The sequence below is a fragment of the Halichoerus grypus genome, chromosome 5 (genome assembly GCF_964656455.1).
Source record: "Halichoerus grypus chromosome 5, mHalGry1.hap1.1, whole genome shotgun sequence".
NCBI classification, from domain to species: Eukaryota; Metazoa; Chordata; class Mammalia; order Carnivora; family Phocidae; genus Halichoerus; species Halichoerus grypus.
The window spans coordinates 29,722,222-29,749,392 of NC_135716.1; the positions used below are offsets into that span (position 1 = coordinate 29,722,222).

General features: G+C 41.0%; 1 long non-coding RNA gene across 1 annotated transcript; it reads left to right on the plus strand.

Annotated features, from left to right (window-relative positions):
* Positions 1-214: 214 nt before the first annotated feature.
* On the plus strand, positions 215-19,543 carry LOC144381712 (uncharacterized). The gene is made up of 4 exons (XR_013447482.1): positions 215-639; positions 3,951-3,996; positions 14,734-14,949; positions 19,395-19,543. It is a non-coding gene; the product is annotated as an uncharacterized LOC144381712 (long non-coding RNA).
* The last annotated feature ends 7,628 nt before the right edge of the window (positions 19,544-27,171 follow it).

The window sequence follows — 27,171 nt, forward strand, 5'->3', positions numbered from 1 at the left end:
TGCAGGGCAGCAGTTGGGAGTGAGGGGGAGGATGTGAACTGGAAAAGTCATACGTCATCCAAAGGGGGCAGTGGCTACTCGTGTCCAGCTGATCACTGCCATGTGGAATTTAGGACCACTGTTGCTAAATTTCTTATTTTTCCAAAGGGGCTAGAAACCAGGCTTTTAAGTAAAAATCTCCTGATTAAAATATATATGTATATATATTCTGAGTTTTTTTGAGAACAGTATAACGGTCCCAGAATGCCTTCAGCCTAAATCTGTCCTGCAGGCAACTGGTTTGCAATTCCGGACTCATTCCAGCGCTGGAGACCTGGGCTTGCAAACGGTTTTCCCTTCAGCCTGCAGGGAGCTGACTGGCTGTGGCTTCCATGGGGGAGCCTTCTCTGGCGGTTGTGCTATCTCTAGTCCTCTGGAAAGCCCCATTCTTCCTGGCCACACCCTTTCTGTGTAATCACATGTTTGATGCTTTTCTTTCCTGCTAGTCTGTAAGTTCATGAAAGAGGGGACCATTTCTGTGTCCATCACCAGGCTCTCTGAAATCGGGCTGACGGGGAGTTGTGTGAAGAAGGGTGACTGGAGAGGCCTCCTGGGAGCACCTGGTGGGCGCGGGAGCAACGTTTGGCTGGGAGAGAGATAGTAAGCAACTTTTTATAGCCATATATAGTATATAATAAATAATTTGTTATCACTTTAACATAAAGATATGAAAATGTGTGTTGATTTGAAATTATATTAAATTCTGTATTGTTTACTTTTCTTTTATATAAATGCTATTATTTAAACCAAAGCAATAGAACTGGTTAACAGTGCAATTAATAACTAATGATAGGACTAATTGAAAAACCATAGGGGTGAGGAAAAGTTAACAGTATTTTGATAATATTTCTTTGCTCTGATACTATGATTTAATTCTTACTATCTTATTAGATGTTAAACAATATCAGGCTATATGTGTATATTTGTAAGATCCATACTAATTAAACAGATGTTACCTCTAACTAATAAAAAAAAAGATGAGATGTTTCTTTCTGTCTCATGATCCAGTAGGGTATTTTTACTCTTTCAATTTCCTTTTCCAATAATACTTCTCTGAACCCCCCGAAAGCTTTTTATAGGGCATCTTTTTTTTCCCTCTCTTACGTAGCAACAAAAGTAAATATAGTCAAATGTAAAATTCACTTTGACTTGCAGCTCTGCTCTTACTAAACCCACATCACATTGATTCCTGATGTCAGTCCAATGTGATGATCTAAATATTTTCAACAAAAGAATCTGAGCATTGAATACTTGGGATTTCACTCACTAGTAACACCAGGTTTTTAGATTTGGAAGAATTAGTTTCTAGCTCTCCCAAAATGTCCATTCAGTTTGAATCCACAGACTTGTTTTGATAAACCAGCTGCTTATTAATCAGATAACCACTTAGAAGTTAATCATTTGGTTGTTATATCTAAATTGTCTATCATTTTAAAACACTCTTAATCATGTCACCATAACTGAAACCTCTGTTTCTCAGGGAAAATGATTTTAAATCATAAAGGTAGTTTGAACTTGTGAAATTAAAGTTGGATTCCAAATAAGGTACAGTTTTAATGAAGAAATGAGAAAGTCCTGTTTAACTTGGCTGCCATTTTGTGCGTTCTAAAGCAATCTTATTTCCAAAAAAAAAGAGTCATTTTTTTCATTATATGAATTTCATTGCAACCTACATGTAACATTGAACAATTCCTGTGCCCACTTCACCTTTTCCTAGGTTCCTTATAGCCTCTCCAAAGATCATCCATCAGTTTCAAAGGAAGAGCATATACATTTCTGTTTGACTGTAGTCTTTTTTCCATTCTTACCCTCAAAGCATTTGCAAATTAGAGGACATACTTTTTTTTTAAGATTTATTTATTTATTTTTGAGAGAGTGTGTGCATGAGCAGGGGGAGGGGCAGAGAAAGAGAGAGGGAGGAAGCAGACTCCCCCTAAGTGGAATAGACTCTGGGCTCAATCCCAGGACCCTGAGATCATGACCTGAACCTAAACCAAGAGTAGGATGCTTAACAGACTGAGCCACCCAGGTGCCCCTAGAGGACATTCTCCTTGTGCCACACTTTGAAAATATGATTTTATGGCAGCTAATATTTTAACATATTATCTATGGCTGGCAACAATGATACTCATCTTGTAAGCCCATGTCTAATACATTTACATATTTCACACATTTTGGAAAATGACCAATGTTTTCATTATGAAAGTCTCAATATTACAGGTAAGCAGACCTTACTCCTTTTTTTTTTTTTAAGTAGTGTTATGTGCAAGGTGTGTAGAAAATTTAGCAGGTAAGATCTTCTCATGTTATTTGATAAAAAGTTTATAGACTGAGTAGAATTTTTAAAAATGTACACTTGCGCAGTATATCTGCTGACTCTGCAGACAGATGAGCAAAATCTAGTTCTATTTGAACAAGATATGAATGGTCTTTTGTATTTTCCATCATTTCATTAAAATCTTCATAGGAATCAAGAACATGATTTGAAACTCCATTGTTCAAATCAAAATACCTAAGAATCAGGGAGAACATTTTTGCTTCTTGCCATGATTCAGTTTATCACTTACACTACAGAAAGTATGATCATGGGTAAGATCGGACAGAATCTGATTGCTGGTTGCCAGAGAGGGGTGGGGGATGGGTGAAATGGCTGAAGGATCAAAAGTCACAAACCTCCAGTTATAAATGTCATGGAGATGTCATGTACAGCATGGTGACTGTAATTAATAATACTGTATTGCATATTTGAAAGTTGCTGAGAGTAAATCTTAAGAGTCATCACAAGAATAAAAATTTTTATAATTATGTATAGTATGGTAACTAGACATATTGTGGTGATCCTTTCTCAGTCAATGATTCAATGGCCACTATTTTCAGTTAAGCATTAGTGTCTTTGGGGGAGATGAAAAAAACTATTGATTGATTTAGAAGCACTTGCCTGCTTCATTGCTAACTTGTGAGAGCTTTCGTATGTGCTTTCACCTTCCCTTCTCCACGATGCCCCACCCGAAATTCTTTTTTGCATCTCACACCAGTATTATACCAACAGTACTCTGTTTTGGTTTGGCCGTGTGTTCAGTATTTAATAGTGTTTCCAGCAGTATGAAAGACCAAACCTTGAGCTGTATCTCATACTGGGAGACTGAATCGACATTTCATCTTCAACTGCTTAATGGGGTTCATTCTCATTTTTAGAAAACTGTTCCATTTTCCTACATGCTGCATGAATAGGAAGCTGTCCTACATAGGAGGCTCCGACAGGAAATTGCAGTGAGTCCTGGATTCACTTAGTACAGCACAATGGAAATAAATAAAAGCCATCTTCCTTCTGTTGGTCCATTTCTCCTTTTGGATGAGCAAATGAGAATCATCTTTAGGGCATTATGTATTCACTGAGGCTGTGACCTTAATCCATAAAGCCCTATAGAGTTTATGCTTTGATTTTCTTAAAGCCTGCCTCCCCTTATACAGTGTCCCAGACAATCAAAATTACCCCCGCAGTGTGCTTGCTAACAGTTCACAATTTCAGTGGACCTAAGACTGAGCCATCTGGTAAATAGGACTTGGCACAGAGATTCCTCTTAAGGTGATTTGACCACACCACACTGTTTGCCTGGAAATCTCCCATTTTGCCATAAAGCTGAGCCAATTTTTAGAATTCTCCTTGGATTATTGGTGATTAGAGTAAGTAACAAAAATATAATTGTTGATCCACTGCGATAAAGTTTCCATGAAGAAGTTACACATGTTTCTAAATAATGGTATTTAGAGGTTTCTTGCTATTAAAAGGAGATGAATAAAGTTTAAATTCAATTGAAGGTATAAGAGAATGAACAAAGATTTTTGGAGAACCTACCATGTGTTAGGAAATAGATGTTTTCTTATTTGACCCTCACAACTCTATTTTGCAGATATCATTATTCCTATTCTACAGATGAAGAAACTGGCTTAGTGGCGGTAAGTAACCTTTCCAAAGGCTCATGGATAGTAAGGTGGTAGACTTGGGATTCAAATTCAAGAGCACAGTCTCCAGATTCCACGTGTTTATACCCTATTACCTAAATAATAATCTCTTTCCGAGCTTCCTACTTCTCATCCTGCTTTAACTCATTTCTTCTGTATCCTATTTACTTTTCATATATTGTCCACCAGCTTGCCAAGTTTTTCATCATTTCTCCTTGTGATAATCTCTTTAAATTCTCCTTTTAATTATTGTGTTTTTAGTTCCCTTTCTCATCTCCAACAGCCTAAGTCCATGTCCTCTTTCCTAGAGCCATTATTAGTGTCCTAACTGGTCTCATATTTATTCTCTTTCCCTCAAAAGTCTGTGCTCCACACATGATTGTGTAAAGGAAATCGTTTCCCTCCTCTGTAAAGGAAATTACTAAACGATACCATTCAGTTGCTCAAAATCCTGCGATGGGCTCACATCACAGCTTAGAGTCAAATTCCCTCCTTTGATGGCTGAGAGGGTGTCCTATGATTTGGCCTCCACTTTCATCTCTCACAATGTCTCCTGTCCCTGCTCCCCAGGCTCATCTCGTTCCAGCCACACTGGAACTTATATGCCAAGTTCATTCCTGCTGTTGCACTTGCTGCTTCTTTGTCTTCCCTCTGGTCTTTTCTTGGTTCACTTTCTGACTTCATTTAGGTCTCTGATCAAACATTCCCTGAGGAGAGAGGTCTTCCTTGACTCTATTTCTAAAGTAACTGCCAGCTAGTCCCTCTGTAATGCCTTACCCTAGAATTTGTCATTCACTACCTAGATTTAGGTTAATTTTGAACATGAATTTGTTCTCTTTTTTGTCTTTCCCCTGCCATTAAAATATAGGCTCTATGGTGACAGGAATCTTTCTGTCTTGTCTATCACTGCCTTCCAGAGCCCACAGTGCCTGGTGTAGTACACACTCGGGAAATATTTGTTGAGTGAATAAAGATATATTTTCACAAATGTCTCAGTAACATTCAAGGTGATCTTAGAAATATTGATTTTCTGGTCTCCGAATTATTTTTTCACTACTCTTATTTGTTGGATTTTTTTTTTTTTTTTTAGCTAAACCCCTATTCTGACAATTGATCACATACTGCCTTATGATGTATTTTGTATTACTTAAATAACTTTTATACAATATTGCTATAGTTTGTGGGTTTCAGTTTTTATATTGTGGATAAGCACACTGGTAGCTTAAGCACGATCTGTATTACTCTTAGTATTTCTCATAGCAACACAGTCCATTAACACCATATAGTAGGAAATCATGGATGCTTTGTCACTTGATGATTGAATCAATGAGATATTATTAAATACCTATTATGTGCTAGACAATATTCTCAGTGCTTTGTCACTATTACTTCTTTTATCCTTACGACAACAATCTGGAGTGGGAATCCTTACTTTCATTTTACAAACAAGAGAACTATGGTTCAGAAAATAGAGCTGACTTGGTTTATAAAGGCTGTACAGCTAAGAAGAGGTGAAGTGGGTCTTAAACATAGATATGGACTTTAAAACAAATGCTCTTTCCACTAGAGACTGTAGTTTTGCAGTAAATCTCTGTTAATATATAGATTCATTCATAAAGTACAATGACTCTCAAATCATACTGAGCTGACTTATATTTACTATGCGGGAAGAGGAATGTGCTGAGTAGAGTGTGTTGCTTTTGATTATTATCTTTACGCCATGTGCTTACAGGGTTATGGAAAGAAGGACTGAGAAAGGCAACTGGATCTACTCAAGAGAAAGACATTTAAAAATGCAAAACAAACAGGTGCAAAGGTCAAGTACAATTGTGATTTAATTTCATTATCTGGGTTCCATATTACTTGAGACCCAAGACACATGATGTTGCTTTCCCTTTTCCTTCCCATGACCATTATGCTTAATCAGTCCTGAAGCCCAGAAGAGAGGGGCTCTAATTAGAATTAGGAAACTCAATATGGAGCCTAGGGGAAAGAGAATCAACCGCTAGCTAGCCACATTCCAGTTCCCCACAGCTGTCCGAACCTGGCTATAGACCTGGCATCTTTGCAAGCATGATGTAGTACAAGGTGCCTGGCAGAACCAAAGATACAGAACCCCTGCCTAAGGAGCAGGTCTGATGGCAAGCAGCATACAGTAGATATTCGGGGACTTGACTTTTCATGAGATCTTTACATTTGCTGAACTTTCTTATTAAAGTCAAATTGTCTTAATGCTATTATAAATCACTGGCTCTCCAAGGTTTCATATGCTTAAGAATGAACAAGATATCCTGTGTGAAAAGGCAGATTCTAGGGTCCTGCCAGAGATTCCACCTTGGGTGGGGCTTGGGAACCTGAGTCTTAAAACAAGTACTTCAGGATGATTCTGATAACACGTTATCCATGGAGATATATCAGTCCAAGACACCTTTCCCCCCTCAGATATTTTACCTCTGGAATTGTGTTTTATATTTCTGAATAATATATTCTTTCTCACGTGAGCATGGAAGATAATTGAATGTGTTGTTGTGTTAATATTAGAAACTCAATTCTAAGATGATCATCAGCCAAGAGATTTCTCTTGTAATGATTTATTCAAGTCTGTTTTTTTTTTCCTTCTATGGCTTTTAATGCACAGTCTTTTAAATTAAACATCAGCCAAGCGTTAGCTCACAATCTATATTACTAAGTACTAAAAGCTGGCCCAGCATTCTGGCAAGAAGGAATGAGCTGTGAACAGTGAGGCCTGACAACCAAAATGGTGTGAAGTGCTCAGATCCCCTTGGGGGGACTCTTGGCACTAATGCCCATCCTTATTTCTCAGAAGGTCCCTCTAGTGTCACACGGTGGGGAAACCGTTAGCAGACACACTTTGAGGGGATTTTGATTGCTGCAATACCCACATGCTTTATCTTCTGGGGATTTTCGTACTGCTTTCGTTACACTAAATTCTCTAAATAATTGCAGAGAAACTATATGAGACTATAGAAAATGATATATGTCACAGGCCTCGCTCTGTTTAGCCCATAAGGTATGAATTGAAGCAGACATGTATGTTATTAATATGACAGACGATGAAAAGCGCCACACAAAGGGTATGAACAAAGCACTCAGACGTTGTGAAGAACAGTGAGGATGACATTCGAGCTAGGCCGGAGACTATAAGCAGCCTTTCACCAGACACAGAATAGAACAAAGACCTTTCTATAGAGAAGAACTGCCTTAGGATAAAACAAAATAATGGCAACTAACATTTATGGAAAACTTATTTGCTAGACACTGTTATAAGCACTTGTTATGTTTTATTTAATTCTCAAAAAACTTGATGTGATGGACGCGGTCATTATTTTCAGTACAGACCCGGGGAGACGCAGCTGTGGCCTGATGTGTGGAGTATCCTCGGGTAGTAGGAACATGTCAGACATGGCAAATGGCGTGGTGTGAGCTGAGCCAGCAGAGAAGGCGTCAGAGGGAGGCTGGGCCGAGTGATGAGGTACCTTCATTACATGGTGAGGAAGTGCTTTACGTGAGGGTTTTGTTCTTGTTCTTTTAGTTAGTGTTTCCTATTATACAAGTAATATCTACACACACTTTTAAGATCTGCAAACAGCATACAATGAAAAGAAAATTTGGTACCACAGATACTCAGTTCCACAGCCCCTCTCCCAGGAAACAACCATGATCACTAACTTCTCGTGTATCTTTGTAGAAATATTCTATGTATAAGTATCTTCTTTCTTCTGCCTTTGTTGAACACACAGGAACATACGATACAAACTTGTGTCTTGAGATTGCCCCCTATCAGCACATTTGGCACATTCAGATCTGTCTCATTCTTTTCTACAGCTCCATGTTTTCCAATTATGTGGTTGAACCATGGTTTATTTAACCAATCCACTAATGATAGCCATTCAATGTGTTGCCAGTCAGTACACAGTGCTGATTTGAAGATTCTCATCTTTGAAAACGTGCAAGTATTACTTACAGGAGATGCCCCTCGGGGCGGCATTTCTGTGCCCTTGGGAAGGAATTTCACCAGGGGAAGGACACGACGAGCAAGTGGGCCTTTGAGAGCCACGGGTCTGGTGTCTGTGTTGGAGGAAGGAGCGGAGAGAGGAGGCCTCAGAAGTGAGGAAGCTGGGAGTCTCTTGTATCTCTTCAGGAGGGAACCTACGAGAGCTGCTGAAAGCTCAGCCAGCTGACCACTGGAGCAGTTTACAGATGGAATCACCAGAGAGCCTTCGCACAACCTCTCTGATGGCTCTCCCTTTCTCCCCCGGGGCTTTCTGTTTCCCACCAAGTTCTTTTAGCAGGTAGCTCGCACCAGTGAGCAGAAAGTGTCTGTGCCAGATTTGTCTTTGAGGGTAAATCTCTATGTTTTTAGTATTCTGAAATCAGTAACAACAGAGGATTGAAGGAGCCAATGAGCAGTGGGGAGAAAACCCTTTTCAAAAATGTTTCAAAAGTGACCGTCGAGTTACCTTAGTGCTCGCGTGTGCTCTCAGTCCTACCGGTGGATGGTGGATGGCGCTGTCTATCTGGGTATCTTTTATTGCCCTCTTTTTTTCTTTCTTTTTTTTATACCAATAAAAGCAAACTTACTACCCTTTGCATTCGAGGGTAACTACCATACCCTCATTAAGCCCTGTGACTTCTTTCATTCCTCGTCTAGTCATAATCTTAATTACCCCTGCTTTAAAAAGCTTAACCTACTTAAAGGAGAAATAACAAACTAATCCTAGTTTGACAACACATGTATGTTGCATCTGGCATGAGGAGCAGCAGGGTTGACCCGGCATCTATCACCGTGCAGCCTTGGAGCGGAAAACGCAGGGAAGTGAAGGCTCACAGTCACTGTCCTCTTTTCTCCCTTTCTGGTGCATGGAGTCCCTTTTGGGTCTGCACTCACTCAAGCCTGAGCTCCAGACAACTCCACGGCCATGTGCCCCAGGGCCGGCAGCCTCATGTAACCCAGAAATGAAGCAGAACTGCTCCTGGTGTGGTTGCAAGTCAATTAGAATTTGAGAAACATAAAACTGAAAGCCAAAGAGGATTGGCTGCCAGTCACACAGCGTGCCCTTCTGCCAGGGCACGCCTGCTCCCGATGAAGATATGTACGCCAGTGTTTATTCTGTTCTGGAAAAAAATAATGCCCATGTGGTGCAGCTCACGCCACTTTGGCTCAGAGGGAGACCCAGCGCCTCACATGCCTGTGCGGCCCTCAGCAGGCAGGTTTGGACAACAGCGCTGCAAGACAGGAATTCTGCTCATTGTGGGGGGCGGGGGGGTGATTTCTGCAGCTTGGCAGTCTTCGGGGCAAATGGTGCTCGCAATATGCTCTGGGCCTCCTAATGTTTCCATTTTAATTACTATTGTTCTGTTTTCCTGGGGGAAGAAGCAAGAGTAAGGAAAATTATGACTGGGGTCTTTCAGGTGGTGAGGCGTGTTTGTTTTTCTGACTTTATTCAACACATTTCTTTTTCTTCCTGGGGACACTGAAATTTGGAGCAGGTGAAAGAGCAGGGAAATGGGAGCGGTCAGAAGGGGAGAAGAGAGATGATAAGGTATGTTCTCGATTCACTTCCTGTTCACATGCCTGGAAAATTTCCGAAGGTAGAGCTTCCAAAACAGGGTGGATTTCAGGCGTGCCAAAATGTTGATCCTTTTAGCTCGTAGGTGGCAGGACAGGATCAAAGGGGGGCTTCCGCTGTCTTTTCCATGTAGCCTAAGTCACTTCCAAATATAATCCTTTTCTATATAAACCCAGATATGAAAGTTTTTTTTAAAGATTTTATTTATTTGTCAGAGAGAGAGAGAGGGAGAGCACACGCACAAGCAGGGGGAGTGGCAGGCAGAGGGAGAAGCAGGCTCCCCACTGAGCAATGAGCCTGATGCGGGACTCGATTCTAGGACCCTGGGATCATGACCTGAGCCGAAAGCAGACACCCAACTGACAGAGCCACCCAGGCATCCCTCAGATGTGAAATTTTCAAAGGTAGTAAGAAATACTGTCATATACCGTCTTCCACCCAAATTTTTGGATAGAAACACATCAAACCTCAGTTTTCTAGGTTGTGTGGATATGTTTCTGTGTGTGTGTGTGTGTGCACACATACATGTGTATACACATTCACACATGTATATATGTATCTATATATATATCTATATTTTTATATCTATAGAGAGAATTAGAGTTAATCAAGCATAGTAGCTAATAGTATATGCTTTGGAGTCTAGCAGATTTGGTTTGCAACTCAGTTTCACCACTTTCTCACTGTGTGACCTTGAATAGGTTACTAACCCCCTCTGAACCTTAGTTTCTTGGGGGATAACTATCTACCTTTCACAGTCATGACCTTGAGCAAGTCACTTGAACTCTTCGCTCCACAGTGTCTCCATCTGTAAAATGGGATAATAATAGTTCCTACCTCATAATTTTGCTGTAAGGATTTATATGTTAAGTGATGTATTAGTATATCAGTTAATATATATAAATCACTTAAAACATTGCTTAGTACGTGGTAAACTATGACACTGTGAGTTCTCATTATCGTTCATCATCATCATCATGTAGTGTTTAGCACAGGGGCTTGTACACCTGACAGCTATCATCACTGCCATCATCATGATTATAGGTAACTTTGGGAAGAGAAACGGTTTCTGATTTCACTTCAGAAAACCAAAATGTGTGGAGCTCTGAACACGTGAGAGCAGCTGCTGAGAATGTAGGAGGTAAGACCCTTGCTTGGGCGAGTCTGAAGGACAAAGGACAAGTCGTCCTCACAGCCTAGAGGATGAGCTCCAACGTGGGATTCTTACCTAGTCAAAAGTGTCTCTTTACTCCTTTCTTCCTGATCTCCATTCCATCCCTGTCTTTGTTAAAGCACTTATCCATTAATGCTGCCAAAAAAAAAAAAAGGGCATATTTGTGTTCTTTGGAGCCCTTGCGTGCCTGTTGCCGAATCAGAGTCTGCTGCCAAGGAAGCTTTGCTTGGGGGCTCGCTGGCTTCGCCTGAGTGTTCCCACTCAGCTGTTCTCCACAATGCGGCTGAGGGGAGCAGTGTTCATGGGAGGGCGTGTGGGCAGTCAGCAAAAGCTGAGGGGAGCTAAAGGGTTATTAGAAACAGAAGTTACTGACAAATTGAGCTTTCAGATGGGAAATTAAAGAAGCAATCAAGACTGAGTATAAGTGGGCACCCACGGGCCAGGAGTCTTGAGGCAGAAATACTGTGCAGGAGTGTGGCATAGGCACCTTGGTCCTCTGTGGACCTCCTGTTGCTACCTGTCACACCCTCAGAGGGGTCAGTCTACACCATCTTTAGGAATCGCAGCAGAGAGCCACCCCTAGGTGAGAAATAAGCAGGAATGGCCTCCGTGGTTTATGTGCCTTTCCCCCTGCTCATGCTCAATAGGCAGGTAGCTGGAAGAAGGAGGGCCCAGGTCAGAACTTGAAGATTCCATCTGGAGTTCATTCCAAAGGTTCCCAGGGGCTGGGATAGCTCTGTGGGCTTCAGATAGCCCTGAGCTGAAGTCCTAGCTCTTCTCTGCAACTGAATGAGCGTGCTCAAGTTATTAATTTCTCTAACCCCAAGAAATGGAGTTAAAGGCAGTTGCGCACCTTACCTCGTGCCTGAATGAGTGAATGTATAGAAGGAACTCACCACGGTGCTGCAGTGCAGGTGCTTAATGAATGGTAGCTGTTACATTCTCTCATTATCATCATCACCGTTACTGTCATACACTAACGTTCTTCCGTGGGTCTCCCCACTGCCACCTCTGAGACAAAATCTTTTTCCTTTCTTCATTCACATCCGCCGGCAGCTTTCTGCTGACCTTTCTTGACTCCGTACCCTGAACACTGCAACCGATGCTGCGTTTGATCTGGGTTTTACTTGTATATCCACGTTTCTTCTTTGCGATCCTTCCTGGACCCTGAGCTCTCCTTGAGCCACCCTGATCAGGAGGGAAGTTGGGAGAGAACTCACAGTCTCAGATCTCGTCTCCTGCTCTCATTCTTCCCCAGTTTTGTCCTGCCACATCCAGTATGACTGAGGAGTCTTATAAACTACAGATGCACTCCCGGGGCACTTGCCTGGGGTAGGAAAAGGGAAACAATCCCTTGCCCTGGCACGATCTCTGGGAACGAAGGTGGAAGGGAGGCTGGGTTACACTACAGGGAAAAATGCTGTGAAATCTTGCTGTCAGTAGGTTCTCACTGGCAGTTATTTTGGTTTCTGGTTGTGAAACTGCTGTGCGAAGTCAGCCACTGACAGTTTAGGTTGTGTTTGTTGCTGTAGGAGGATCCTAAGCCCAACCAAGGTTCCCCCAAACCTTCTCCCTAGGACTGTTCCAAAGAAAAATAAAGGAAAAAATGCCACTGGTATCTTCTTCCTCAGGAGCTTTGGTAACTTCTCCAAGTAACATTCTGGAAAGGGCTCTGGCCCAGAATTTCATAAGAAGACCCAAATGAAGCATGTAAAAATAATCCTCGGTGGGCCAGCAGGAGGGATGACATTAGCTGTTATATAGATGGACATGCAGGCTCAGAGGAACTGAGCTTTAGTATGAACAGTACCCTCTTGATGGCTGTCCACACAGGGTCTCCACAGGTCAGAATGAGGCAGATGTGGTTCATCCTCCTAATGAGCATGGGAAGCGGGCATCGGGATAGGGAGTGACTCTGAAACCTCAGGATTCTAAACCTTCCAAACCCAGCAGATGTCTGTGGTAGAAAGTTAACTTTTCAAGTTAACTCTGAAAAGAAATAAAGAAATAAAGAGGAAGAGTTTTAACTCAGGGTGAGGACTCAGTTTTTGAAGGCTGACTGAATGAATACCTGGATAATACTCTGAGTCCATGTGTCTTAGACACCTGTCTTTCTTTGCTCCCGAACCCAGTTTCAAGTGATGCCATCTGAGAGTTTGTTGAAATGGTGGTGACAATGTCATTATGTTTGTCTTCTTGGCCCTCCCTGAGTGCTTCTCCTTCTCCCATCCCCTATGTTGAATGAGTTCTTGTCACTCAGTTCAATTTCTGTAATTATCTAGCTCATAAAAGTCTATAAAGTTCCTGGACATATCTAGTTAAAAAATCATAACTAAATTCATATTTACTGTGTTGCAGAGGGGCACTGAGGTCTGCACCTCCAGACTAGAGGGGGCAAAATGATGCAATGCAAAGAGATAAAGGGATTCTATCCTTCCAAAGACAATTTCCTATTTAACATAAGCACCTAAACCTTGCTGGCCAAGCTAAGGACAATCTATTTTTTTTCCTGTTTCTTCCTTAACAAGGGATTCATTCATTCATTCACTCATTTGTTCATTCATTCATTCAACAAATGTTTATTGAGCATCACTATATGCTAGGGATATAGTAGTGAACAAAACCAACTTTATGCTCTCATGGAGTTATATTCTACTAGCAGGCAATAGACCAATAACCAGTGAATATATTATATAACGTCAGTGGAGATAAGTGCTATGAGGGAAGAAAAAAGCAGGCTATTTAGTAGACTAGTTTGGAAAGCAAACTCCTTAAGTAGATAGAAAGTTGAACATTATCCTACTATTCCAGGCATCGCTTATTCTGTACAGTCTTCCCACTCGAATGCCTTAGGCATTCTTACATGATGTTAGTGGGCATTCAGCAGAAAACACAAAAGTGTTTACCTTTGTGCAGACATGGAGACATTGGTGCACATCATAAAGAAGGAGCCATGACTGTCAAGTTTGACTGCCCCATGCAGACCAGCCCTTACCTCAGAGTGGGGCTGGGCACAGAGAGGCTTGTAGTGCTGAGCTTGATACATCCAATTTAGTTCTTCTTTTTTTGGCTTTAAATCTATATATTTTTTATTGTGGTAAAGAATACATGACTTATATTTGCTTTGTTACCCTTTGAACAATTTTTAAATATGCAGAACAGTATTATTAACTCAATGCCGGTTCGTTGTTGTACAACAAAGCTCTAGAACATTTTCAAAGTCTTGCATGACTGAAACTCTATACCCACTGAAGAGCAACTCCCCATTTCCCGCTCCCCCAGCCCCTCTACTTTCTGTTTTTATGAGTTTGAGTATGTTAGATACTTCATATGAGTGGAATCATACAGTATTTGTCCTTTTGTGACTAGCTTATTTCACTTAGTATAATGTCCTCAAGGTTCATCCATGTTGTAGCAAATGACAGAATTTCCTTCTTTTTTAAGCCTGAATAGTATTCTATTGTATGTATACACCACATTTTCCTTATCCATTCATCCATCAGTAGACATCCAGTTTGCTTCTACATTTTGGCTATTGTAGATAGTGCTGCAATGACCACATGTGAGCAAATACCTCTTCAAGATCCTGTTTTCAAATCTTCTGGATACCAATTTAGCCACTCTTGAATCACTGTGTGATGTGTTGCCCAGAAGGAAAGGTATGGATCACTCTCCTTGTAATTTGCAGTGATTCCCTGGTTCCTCCAAGCCCATCACCTGCTGTCTCCCAGGCTCTGGGGGATGCAGAGAAGAAGAATAATAAAAGTTACCACTTCTATGGTGCTGAGCATTCTTTTAAGCTAACCTTGGGAGGCAGGTACTATTATTATCACACCCAGTTTCGGAGGGAATGCTGAGGCAGACAGTTAATGGGCAAAATGAGAATGGGATTTGGTCTCAAGCAGTCTGGCCACAGAGGTGCTTGTAACCCTCTTGTAACTGAACAGTTTCTCCTTTGCCTTTCAGGTGTTCAGGGGATGGCAGGAGAGGGTGACAGACAAGGCAATGACTACATTCAGCAGTGCAGGAATTGAATTGCCGCAATGTAGATAGACGCTTGAACAATTTGCTTTGGGAACACAGAGCAAGAAGCATTGAACTCCACGAAGTTGGGCACGATTTTTTTAGAGGCAGAGAGGTTTACTCCTGATGGATCTGTGGAAGGACCAAATGAACAAGAAGGTATTTAAAGCACATTCCAGGTAAAGTAAAAGCCATGTTTTCCCACATCTGTTTTGCACATTCCTGCATTAAATACCTGCCTTTCAAGGGCTTTGTATGTGCTAATGCAAGTATTTTATGTATTGTCTAATTTTTTCTAACAAAGTATTTTATGTATTGTCTAATTTTTTCTAACAAAGTATTTTATGTATTGTCTTATTAATTTCTAACAAAGCACTGAGGGACAAGTATAATGATCCTCATCGTACAGATGAGGAACCTGAGGCTCAGAGAGGTAAAGTGCGGTGCCCAAGAACACACAGCCAAGGTCCAAGGCCGAGCTTGGGCTCCAAAGGGGCGCTCCTGACACTGTGAGTATAAAGAGACGCTGAGTGGTGTGGCAGTCAAGGTCCTCCTCCCTGGAAACCCCCCAGGGTGCAACTGTCCAGACAAAGGTGTGGCGTTCGCTGGTCCAACTTGGCCCACTGACTGATAAACCTGACTGGCCTACACAGCAGAAAAGGAAAGGTTAAGGAAAAGGGCAAAGTAGCAAGATCTTTCTTTAAAGAGAAGAAAGGCCGGCCTCCTCCTCCCCCAGCCTGGCGGTGCGGCTCTGTGGTCCAGCGGGTGTTCGGTTGCCTTGCAGCTGCTGTTCGCCCCGGTCTAAGGTTGCAGTGCAAGACTCTGTTCACCTGACACTATTGAAAAGCCGAGCGAGTGAAACAGTGGCTTATCACAAGCCACCGGAGGTCTCTGTTTCTGGCTGGGTTCTACCATGCACTTGGCATTCAGAAAGCGCTTGTAGATGGACTGCCAAAATGCCAGATTTTTTTTTTTTTTTTTTAGTCCAAGGTAGGGTCAGATTTTCTCTCCATCCACCCATCTCTCCCTCCCCCAAGGTAGTAATCGCATCACAGGGAAACCTGAGCTCACTTGTTTTTTTGCCGCCAGCTCCTATTTGCCTGGAAAATACGTTTGCTGGCAGGACTCCGGGAGAAGCTGCATCCTGATTTATTGCTCTTTCCCTGAGAAGTTTTTGCTTCTGAGAATTCTATTGTGTCAGAGCTGGGATGGGATTTAAGTCTTGCTCTAAAGGGACTGAGTCTTGGTAATGGGATTAATAAAGGGAATATTCTGGCCCCGCCAAGCACTGTGATGTGGCAATTTACTAAAGAGAACAGAGACGGGGTCGTGGTTAAATTGCTTTGCTTGCGGACCTTTAACTGCTACCCTGATCACGATGATGGGCCAACTTGGAGGTTCCAGGCTGTCTCACGGTTCCTCCCTGGAGCTCTGTAGCACACCTCCATCTCCGAACTCCCTCACACACACAGTGGCAAGATGCCCTTGACAAAGGGAAAGAAGAGGAATAGGTGTGTTTTGTCTCAGCGGCAAACAGCCTTAGTGCTCTGTGTGTTAAATGGGCGAGCTGGGATTTGGGAGAGTTGGTGATGGTGGAAATGGGAGCAAAGGGCTGAGAGAGAGAGAGAGAGAGAGGGAATATGGAGGGCAGCAGTGGGAAGACAAAGCTGGTGTCATCACCTCCTTTGTTTTCTCCGCCACCAAAATCTTTACAGTCCTGGTTTGTGAAATGAAGATAGGCGGCGTAGCAGGCTTGTCCACAGACGAAACGATTACTCAGTGTCCAATAATTTGGAACAAAGAGAGGCCCGAAGGGGCTGCACCGCCAGGCCCGGGAAAGAAGTGCAGGCGCCGAGCTGGAAGCGCCGAGTCCGGTGGACTCTCGGGTTTATTACCTATCGTCAAAACCTACTATCGTATCGTAGAATGTAAAGTATGCGGAAGCAAGGAGGGAAAAACAACGCCAGAAAGCAATCACGTGAGGGGCAGCAGGGAACCGTGTGCGTGACTACTAGCACGGGTCCTCGTGAGGCATTATCTAAGGGGCTGCAGGGGATAGGGAACTGAGCTCAGCAGGCCTACCTATCTTAAGCACCATCATTGCTGTGTCTAGCATGTATTGTTTTCCGCACCGACCCAGGGCGGGAATAATTGGCTCTTGCCACACGCTCGGAGCTGTTGCCATCTCTGCGTGTTCTTGTTCTTTTTGTCTCTTTTACCCGCTGAGGTCCTGCTCGCCCACATTTCCCCCGTTTTTGTTTACGTAAGTTCAAATTGGAAGGGAAGGTTACAAGGGTGGTTTGGGGATCGGCTGATAGCGAAACTGCTGCTGGAGGGTCATCATCGCTTCAGCCGAAGAGCTCTTCTTTTTTTTTTTTTTTTTAAGGTTTTATTTATTTATTAGAGAGAGAGCACAAGCACGGGGAGCGGCAGAGGGAGAGGGAGAAGCAGGTTCCCCGCCGACCAGGGAGCAGGTGGGGACTGCATCCGGGATCTCGGGATCCTGACCTGAGTTGAAGGCAGAGGTGCAACCGACGGAGCCCCCCAGGCGCCCCCAGCAGGAGGAGTTCTATGAAACATGTAGCCAAGGGCCTTCAGCGCTGCAAGAAAACAGAAAAGACCTATGAGAATCCATATTCGGAGGTCTAGGCCTGAAAACCAGTTTTGAGGGTTGAGCCAATGAGCCGAATCATTAAGGTGGGCAAGCGTGGCATTTTGTGCCTCTTCACGTAATTGAACCATTTGTTCATGTAACTGACCTTGAAGGCTGAGAATGTCCTGACCCAGAGGAGAATGAAATGCTCTATGTAGAAGCTGTTGGACATCCTCCCAAAGAGGGGAGCTCTTGAAGGGGACAGGGGTGCTCCACATGGAGTGATAGCCCCCATCACAGCTGAGACGGCCACGGGTCCAAAGGGCTTGCTGATGTTCCCCCAGCCAGGAGACCGCCGCTTCCCACGCATCAAGGCGTTGGAGGATTTCCTAATTCATTGTGGTCTGAGTGATTAATTCAAAGGTTGCATTTTGTAGATAACTGTTCATGAGATGGGCTGTTTAAATAGAATGGGAAAGAGCGACTACAGCTGTAGGAGCAGTAGCGGCCTGGGCGGGGACAGCTGTAATGGATGCTCTGAGGAGCCCGAGAAATCTGCTCCTAGCACGGTCTAGAGCGTTAGTGATCTGTTCTAAGGCGGAATCTCCAACCCAAGTCCTAGTTAGGTTGACCGGGATCCATGCCTCAGCCCTCTGCTTGAGCACAAGAATCTGAGTGATGTTTAGTTGGGTTATATTCAGATGTGTAATACAGGGAGAGAGCCCCGTGAAATTGGCAGCTAGTGTTACAATAAAGGTTTTCATCCAGGGATAATGAGAAGATGAAGAATCTATCTGAAAGATAGAAGGCTCATGGGAGGACATCTCAAGTATGTAGGGGTGAGAGGAGCAAACCCTAATCTATTCAGTGGTATCATTGGCAACCCAAGTACTCTTTCCCCCCTTAGGTCTTTGATATTCTCCTTGACGCACCCTGTGCACTATTGCCAGGTGTCAGATGTATTTTTTTTTAACAAGGACCAGTGAGAGTGCTTGAGGACATGCAACAGGGGCCCCACCAGTCCCGGGTTCCAGGATAAAGACTGTCCAGAGCTGTAAGGGAGGCTATAAGGCCATGTGATGTTAGAGTTTTGAACCAGGAGACCCATTGGGCCCCCATATTCTAGCACTCATCCCTCAAATAGTGGATTTTTAGTGATGTTTGTCGATCTACAGGTGCCCCAACTCAAGTGGAGGCCTTCTCCAATTTGTACCCAAGGGTGAGAACAAACAGGAATGTTAGGTTTAGGGTACCTTTTTCCCGATTTGATTTTACCCCCTACCCTGGCAGTTCTGATGAATATTTGATATTTTACTGTCCTTATACAATCCGTCTCTGTGAAGATGTGGTTCATATACCATTGTGGTTGAAAAGGAACACAATCATTACTGGCTGTAGTGTGCACTACAGCACAGAAAGGTAACCTTCAGTAAAGAAGAACCAATCATGAGTCAATCTGTGCCATCCACTGTGATAGCCAAGTTTGCTACAGAGTTTTCCGCAGTCCTGAAGGGGGCCAGATGGGGGAAGCCAGTTACTCCCTGTGTAGGTGGTGTCATTGGTGGAAATGGGAGGTTCAGCGTCCCCCTAGGAAAGGAGGCCAAAGACTGGGGGAGTTCAAGATAATGTGTCCAATAGTTGTGATTTCCCATAGAGATAGGGAGGAAGCCAAAGAGTCCCCATAACATAAACAGCACAGATACCTTAGAGTCTTTGGAGGTAATGGTTAAAATTTGATTCATTAATTAGGATTTTTTTTTTTTTTTGTCCATGTTGAGTATGCCAATTTAACTTTTTCTATTTGTAATTTTTGGATCTCCTTCTGATCTCTATTTTCACTGAGCCTAACTTTCCTAGGTCAGATTGAAGATCTCACAATTTAGCTGTGGCCAATCTTATTTTATGTTGCTTGATTCTACCATTTGTTATAAACGAGTTAAGAGATCATTAGTGTGTATATTCTAGCTAATTCTATTTTTATAAAAAGATTTTATTTATTTATTTGACAAAGAGAGCACATAAGCCGGGAAAGCAGCGGAGTGAGGGAGAGAAGCAGACCCCCCGCTGAGCAAAGAGCCCAACGCGGGCTCAAAACCAAGACCCCGGGATCATGACCTGAGCTGAAGGCAGAAAGAAGGCAGATGCCCAACCGACTGAGCCACCCAGGTGCCTTGTTCTAGCTAATTCTTGACACAGTGCAGGATGGCTGTGCTGGCTGGAATTAGTCTCCCACATCGTTAGCACAGTTCTATTCACTTGCATATTCTGTTCTCTCTGTTGGCAGAACAGACTGTCAACATGTCCCATTTCATCTCCAACTTTATTGCCTCCCATGACAGTTGAGGCATCATAAGTCCCAGCCAAATGGACTTCCCACTGAATGTTGCTTTAACTTCTTTTTTTTTTTTTTAAAGATTTTATTTATTTATTTGACAGAGAGAGACACAGCGAGAGAGGGAACACAAGCAGGGGGAGTGGGAGAGGGAGAAGCAGGCTTCCCGCTGAGCAGGGAGCCCGATGTGGGGCTCGATCCCAGGACCCTGGGATCATGACCTGAGCCGAAGGCAGACGCTTAACGACTGAGCCACCCAGGCGCCCCTTAACTTCTTTATTCTTTCCCAACTCGAGGGGTTTTGCTTACATAAATTTTACCAATCTCTTTAGGTCTCTATGAAGATGTTTCTGAATCTTCCAATCAGAGGTAAATTTTTAAATCTCTTTAATGGTATAGATATTATGTTATGTTGTTATGTTAGGTACTATGACATAATATGTATTATATATGTACACTGTGACATATATACATATTATATAGGCAACTTTGTCTTATTTTCCACATTTATCCTTTAATTCCTTGAAGGCAGGGTTTGTGTCATATTTATAGTTATGTTATCTGGGATCACTTAAAAAGCCAATTTGAATTCCTCTTTGAACCCCTATCCCCGAGGCTGGAGGAATGAACCGTCTCATTCTTATTGCTTCCCCTCCTATCACTGTTCCTAAAGGTGTTACTGTTAGGAAGCCTTTATCCCACCTGGAGTGGTCCTTTCATTTTTCTGTGTCTATGCCACATCTGTACCACATTTGGGGTGTGGGAACCTTAGGCACTGGGGGTTCTCAGACCTAGGTTTCTTGGTAATTCATGCAGCCAAAACTCTGAGGTCTTTGTCAACTCCCAAGTGCACTCCCCTGAGATGGGCCCAGGCCCCCACTCCTCTTACTTCCCATTGAATACACATTTCTGTTCTACACATTCAGGATATTTAAAATAAGCTCTTCAGTAAGTTTTTCCAAAAGGAAAAAAAAAAAAGCCATCTTTTTTTGGATGGCTTCTGACTTCTCAGCAAAATTCTCTCTGTATCAAGGAAATCCTGTGAGCCTGGCTACCTGCTGGGAATGGTAACAGAAGGGAAAAAATATAAACAATAAAAATGAATTAATGTTTTTTGGGAAAAATCCTTCCATAAGCAAAAGGCTAAAAGACTAGCTGTGAGATGTGAACCTTTATAAAAATAAAGGACATGTCTGAATCAGGATTGTAGTCAGCTGTTCAATAGGCTTGACTCAGGAGACCAGACAACTCTAAGCAATAGGAAACAGGAGGAAATAAATACTAGCAGGTGAGCTGCTGGGGATTTGGCAATTAGCAATAGCTAGACCTGTCAACAAGAAGAGAAGAAGCATCAGGAAAGCTTAGCAGAAGGTGGAGGGCAATGGGACTCAGGGTTAGGACACTGGCCTTCAGGAGGACTGATGGGACTCAGGAAAGACCTCAGTTCTGGAAGGATGAGTATTGGGTCAAGCATCACAATAGAGTGTTCAAGAAGGAAAAACATGATAAGGACCTAATCACTAGAAAGGGACCCAAGGTTAACCGTGTCCTGAAGCAAGGCTGAATTCATGCTGGGTTGCTGAGTCACTGAGCTACTTGATTATGATTTCAGAATCCTCTAATAGTAGGGAGGAAGATCAGTTCCCAAGCTGGGGGTGGGGCTAAACTCCAGCCTACTGCAGAAATCTGAGTTGCCCGAGGGATGGAAGAGAAGAGTGAGTCAGGCAAGCTATTAAACCAGAGTTTTGATGCACAGTGTTTGAAAAGGACATTGGCATAAAAATTAGTTTTCACACATTTCTCGACACATGGATACTGTCAACACTTAACTTTGAGCATGTTGACCAAATTAAAAATGGCCTGCTTTTTTATTATTTTTACTTTTCAAATACTAACCATTGCCTGAAATTTCTCACCCTGTTTGTTTATTTATTTATTTTTAAAGATTTTATTTATTCATTTGAGAGAGAGTGAGAGCACGATCAGTGAGGAGAAGGAGAAGCAGGCTTCCCGCTGAGCAGGGAGCCCGACATGGGACCCTGAGCTGAAGGCAGACCCTTAACCGATTGAGCCACCCAGGTGCCTCTGGCCTGCTTTTTAAAAATCACCATTTATATTTCCTTCTCAAAATTCAATTGCCACAGTCCAAGGTGGGGAATATCTCACATGTTGGAAAATACTATTGACAGTATTGTTCTGATAATGACTGTTAGTGAAGTCTTAGGAACGAATAGCATTTTCTGGGAGGATTAGCGAGCACGTTGTGGGTGATTGCCATTAGTCAGGAAACACTTGTGCTAGGGTAACTCTAAGACCTTCAGCTGGGCAACAACCATAATTGTTGCAGTGAAAGCACTTGGATATTATTCAGTGACTTCATAAGCAAATAGATCCAATCTCTTTCCTCTTTAATCTGTACCACATTCTGCAGCCACAGAAAGTTTTCTTCAACTATTAGTTAAATACATTCTTCCTCTTGCTTTAAAACTTCTAGTAGATCCTTAATATGCTTCATGCCAAGTCCAAAGTCTTCCTGTCAAAGATCTCCACAACTTGAACTCCCTCCACCAATTCAGCCTCCTCTCATTGCTCCCAGCATAGTCTTTGCCTTAATCTGTTGTCGGCATTCAAATCTGCCTTCCACTTCTGTTCATGCTATTTATGACACTGAAGTAAACTCCTTTGGTCTTCATATGGATACTCAGCTCCTGACATTTCTAAAATCAAGCTCTCTTTTCATTTTCTCCATGAGACCCTTTCCAAGAATTTTCTCCCTCTTTCTACTCTCAGTATTGCAGAAACCAGTGGTCATCTACCTAACATCTGTTCTCCCAAACTTTTTCTTTTATAGAATTCCAATCAAAATTGGTATTCTATAAAAGAAAAAGATTCTATTAAAAATTTTTCTGAGCAGCTCTTTTGGAGCAAGAAGTGATAATACTCTTGCCAATCAGACAGGAAAGAATTTCTAGGAATTGCTTTTGTGATATAGATATGGCACCACCTTTTCCTCCTAGGTGCTTCTTTCATCATTTTCCCCCTGTTTTATTGAGATCTAATTGATATATCACATCTTGTAAGTAGGTGTACAATGTGATGATTACATATATAATTGCAAAATGATTACCACAATAAGGTTACTTAACACATCCATCATCTCACTTAATTATCATTGTGTGTGTGTGTTTGTGTGTAGTGAGAACAATTAAGATCTACTTTCTTCGCAACTTTCAAGTATATGATATAGTCAAACTATAAATGCCACGCTGTATATTAAATCCCCAGAGCTTATTCATTTTATAACTGGAAGTTTGTGTCTTTGACGAACATCTCCCCATTTCCCCACACCAACCCCACCCCCTGGCCACCACCAATCAATTCTCTGTTTCTGTGTGTTTGCTTTTTTTTAGATTCCATATGTAAGTGATATCATACAGTATATTTCTTTCTCTGACTTATTTCACTTAACATAATGTCATCAAGCTTCATCCATGTTGTTGCAAATGACAGGATTTACTTCTTTCTCATGGCTGAATAATACTCTGTTGTATATATACATGCACATCACATTTTCTCTGTTCATTCTGTTGATGGACAGACACTTAGGTTGTTTCCATGTCTCAGCTATTGTGACTAGTGTGGCAATGTATAGATCTCTTCGAGATGGCAATTTAATTTTCTTCAATAATACCCAGGAGTGGAATTGCTGGATCATATAGTAGTTCTATTTTTAATTATTTGAGGAACGCCCATACTGTTTTCCATAATGACTCTACCAATTTACATTTCTATCAATAGTGCACCAGAGTTTCCTGTTCTCCATATCCTTATCAGCACTTACTTCTTTTTCATAATAGCTATTCTGACAGGGTTGAGGTGATATCTCATTGTGGTTTTGATTTGTATTTCTCCGATGATGAGTGATGTTGAGCATCTTTTCATGTATCTGTTGGCCATTTGTATGCCTTCTTTGGAAAAATGTCTATTCAAGTGTTTTGCCCAATTTTTAATCAAATTATTATTATTATTTTGCTATTGAGCTGTATGAATAATCTTGGTTCCCTTGTCAAATATTAGTTGTATATGCATGGGTTTATTTCTGGGCTCTCCATTCTGTTTCATTGATCTATGTGTCAGTCTTTTTATAACTTGGTAGTATAGTTTGAAATCAGGAAGTGTGATACTTCCAGCTTTGTTCTTTTTTCTCAAGATTGCTTTGGCTATGCAGGGTCTTCTGTGGTTCCAAACAAATTTTAGAATTGTTTTTGTATTTCTGTGAAAAATGCCATTGGATTTCAATAGAGATTGCATTGAATCTATAGATGGTTTTGGATAAAATGAATATTTTAACAATATTAATATTAATTCTTTTGATCCATAAACATGGGAAATCTTTCCATTTATTTGTGTCTTCTGTTTCTTTAATCAAGGTTTTACAGTTTTCAGTGTACTGGTCTTTCACCTCCTTGGTTAAATTTATTCCTAACCATTTTATTGTTTTTGATGCTGTTGTAAATGGGATTGTTTTCCTTAATTCTTTTTCAGATAGTTTAATGTTAGTGTATAGAAATACAACTGATTTTGTATATTAATTTTATATCCTGCAACTGAATTCACTTATTAGTTCTAAAAGTTTTTTCAGCTTTATTGAAGTATAATTGACAAATTATAAGGTATTTAAAGCATGCATGATTGACTTGATATATAATATAGGTACAATGTGGAAGGATTCCTCCAGTCTAATCTATCTTTCTTTCTTAGAACATTTAAGTTCTGCGCTCTTAGAAAATTTCAATTATACAATACAGTGTTATAGCTGTAGTCACCAGGTTATATATTAGATCCTCAGACCTTATTCATCTTATAACTTGTAGCCTTTTACCAACATCTCCCTATTTTCCTTACCCCCAGTTCCCTGGTAACCACTTTTCCATTTTAACAGATCTTTATGGTAGAGTCTTTAGAATTTTCTATTCATAAGATCATGTCAGCTGCAGACAGAAAATTTTGCTTTTTTTCTTTCTGATTTGGATGCCTTGTATTTATTTTCCTTGCCTAATTGCTCTGGCTAGGGCTTCCAGTACTATGTTGAAAAGCAGTAATGAGAAAGGGCACCCTTGACTCATTCCTGATCTTAAAGAAAAAGTTTGCAACCTTTCACCATTGAGTATGATGTTGGCTGTGGTTTGTCATATATGGCTTTGGTTACATTCCTTCTGTACTCAAGTTTGTTGAGAGTTTTATTGTGAAAGGATGTTGAATTTTGTCAAATACTTTTTTCTGCATCTTGATATAATCCTATGAGTTTTATCTCTTTCATCTTTCTAGAACCTGGACTAGAAGTTGCAGATGAAGCAATCATCTTGTGCTTATAAAATGATCAAAGGAATGAGAGCTAAATGCTAAGGATGGCAGAGCTTGAAGAGAGAAGTGGATTGGGATATTGATAACATCATGGAGCTACTGCACCAGCCCTGCCCTGCTTATCTATAGCCATATATTTTTTTTTTCTTGTATAAGAAAAATAATCCCCTCTCTAGGTAATTCAGTTAGTGATTGATATGTGCGGATTAATAGAACCCCTACCTAGTACCCTCATATACTTAAAGTCAATATCATGCCATAAATCAGTTATTTATCCTTTTATTTTTCATCTTTGCTATTCTTTTCTCTCCAATTAGTTACCTCCTTATGGATGGGTATGATCTTATATGTCTTTATCAATATTTCATCACTATTCTTTTTTTTTCTTAAAGATTTATTTATTTATTTTAGGGAGGGAGACAAAGAGAGGGAAAGGGGGGAGGGGCAGAGGAAGAGAGAGAATCCTTAAGCAGACTCCCCACCAAGCAGGGAGGCCAACAGGGGGCTTGATCCCAGGACCCTGAGATCATGACCTGAGCCAAAATCAAGAGTCAGCCCCTTAACCCACTAAGCCACCCAGGCGCCCCTTTCATTACTATTCTTAGACACTGTTAGAAGCATCTAGTATATAAGTGTAACTAATGTGCAAATGCTGATTGTGTCAATTAGCCAATAACTATATAATAATGTAAACTATGCATCCAGCATAATAGAGACTGTAGAAGCTGGAGGAGTTTGTGTTTTGAAGTAGTTTTATTGTGATATTAGAAAGCAGATATTTGCTTATGGGTTTTTAATGTATTTGTTTAAAAATGATCATTAAGAGTCTTTTTAGTTACATTTCAGTATTTAATTTCATTTTATTGTGCTAATAAAATACTTGTAATTTCAGCAGCCAGTGTTAAAATAGATATAGTAATTAGGTAGTGATAGATAGAGTTAGGCAACCTTATAGGACCTATTTAAACTATCTTAGTGTAGTACTTATTATGGGATGAATGATATAATACCATGAAGGATACTCGTAATGCATTTCCAGTGCAACTCAGAAAGAAATTTTCTTTTTTTAATGGTGGAAGAAGCCAAGAAGTCAATTGAGGAAGACAAAAACTGAAATACCTGGGTATTGGATGAATTATTTATATGAAGTTAAATTCACTAAGAATGAGGAAAATAAGTGATAGGAAAACAGCCAGCCAGGTACTAAAGTTACTGATGAATGCAAAAGCCTGGTCAAGAGGTAAATGAGAACAAAAAGGGGAGTCAGTAAGAGATGTTGTCAGATTATTATGTATTGGTATCAATTATTGCTATTAAAAATGTTATTTTGTTGCAATTTTGATTTTTATCACCCAATAATTATTTAGAAAAGTAATTTTAAGTTTCTAAACCAATGGTTTTCTTTTATTTGGTCTTTATTCTTCATTTTGAATTTCATTATATTTTGGCTCTATAACATGGTCTATTTAGTTCCATTTTGTAGAAAGTATTGACGATTTCTTTGTGTCCTAATATATGGTCAGTTTTTGCCAGGGTTCCCATTGCTGTTTTGTAAGGAATGTACATTTTTGGTTTGGGGGTCTGGAGTTTGATATGTAGCTCTTGAGTTCATCTTATTAATTATGTTATTCAGGTGATGAGGAAATCAAACCCATAGTTTAACTCATTTTGTGTTAACCCAGAATAATCTGTGCATGCTGTTATATAGTTTGTTGTGTTAAAGAGAATTTGAAATGTTAGAGAATTTGAGAAATTAACGCTGTGATTCCAACTTTAAAAGATTGATACTAGGTCTGTTATTTTAAGCTGAAGGTTGTTAAGAAAATTTGCCTAAATTCTAAAAGACTACTGAAATATTTATTTATTTATTTACTTATTTATTTATTAAATTTTGGGTAAATAGTGTATATTTATTATTTGCATAGTTTGGAAGTTTTTTTTTTTTTACTTTGCAAGGATATGTTTTATTTTCTTTGCTAACTTGACTATTGAATTATTTAAAAGAATTTGAGGGGCACATGGGTGGCTTAGTTGGGTAAGCATCCAACTCTTGATTTCAGCTCAGGTCATGATCTCAGGGTCGTGAGATTGA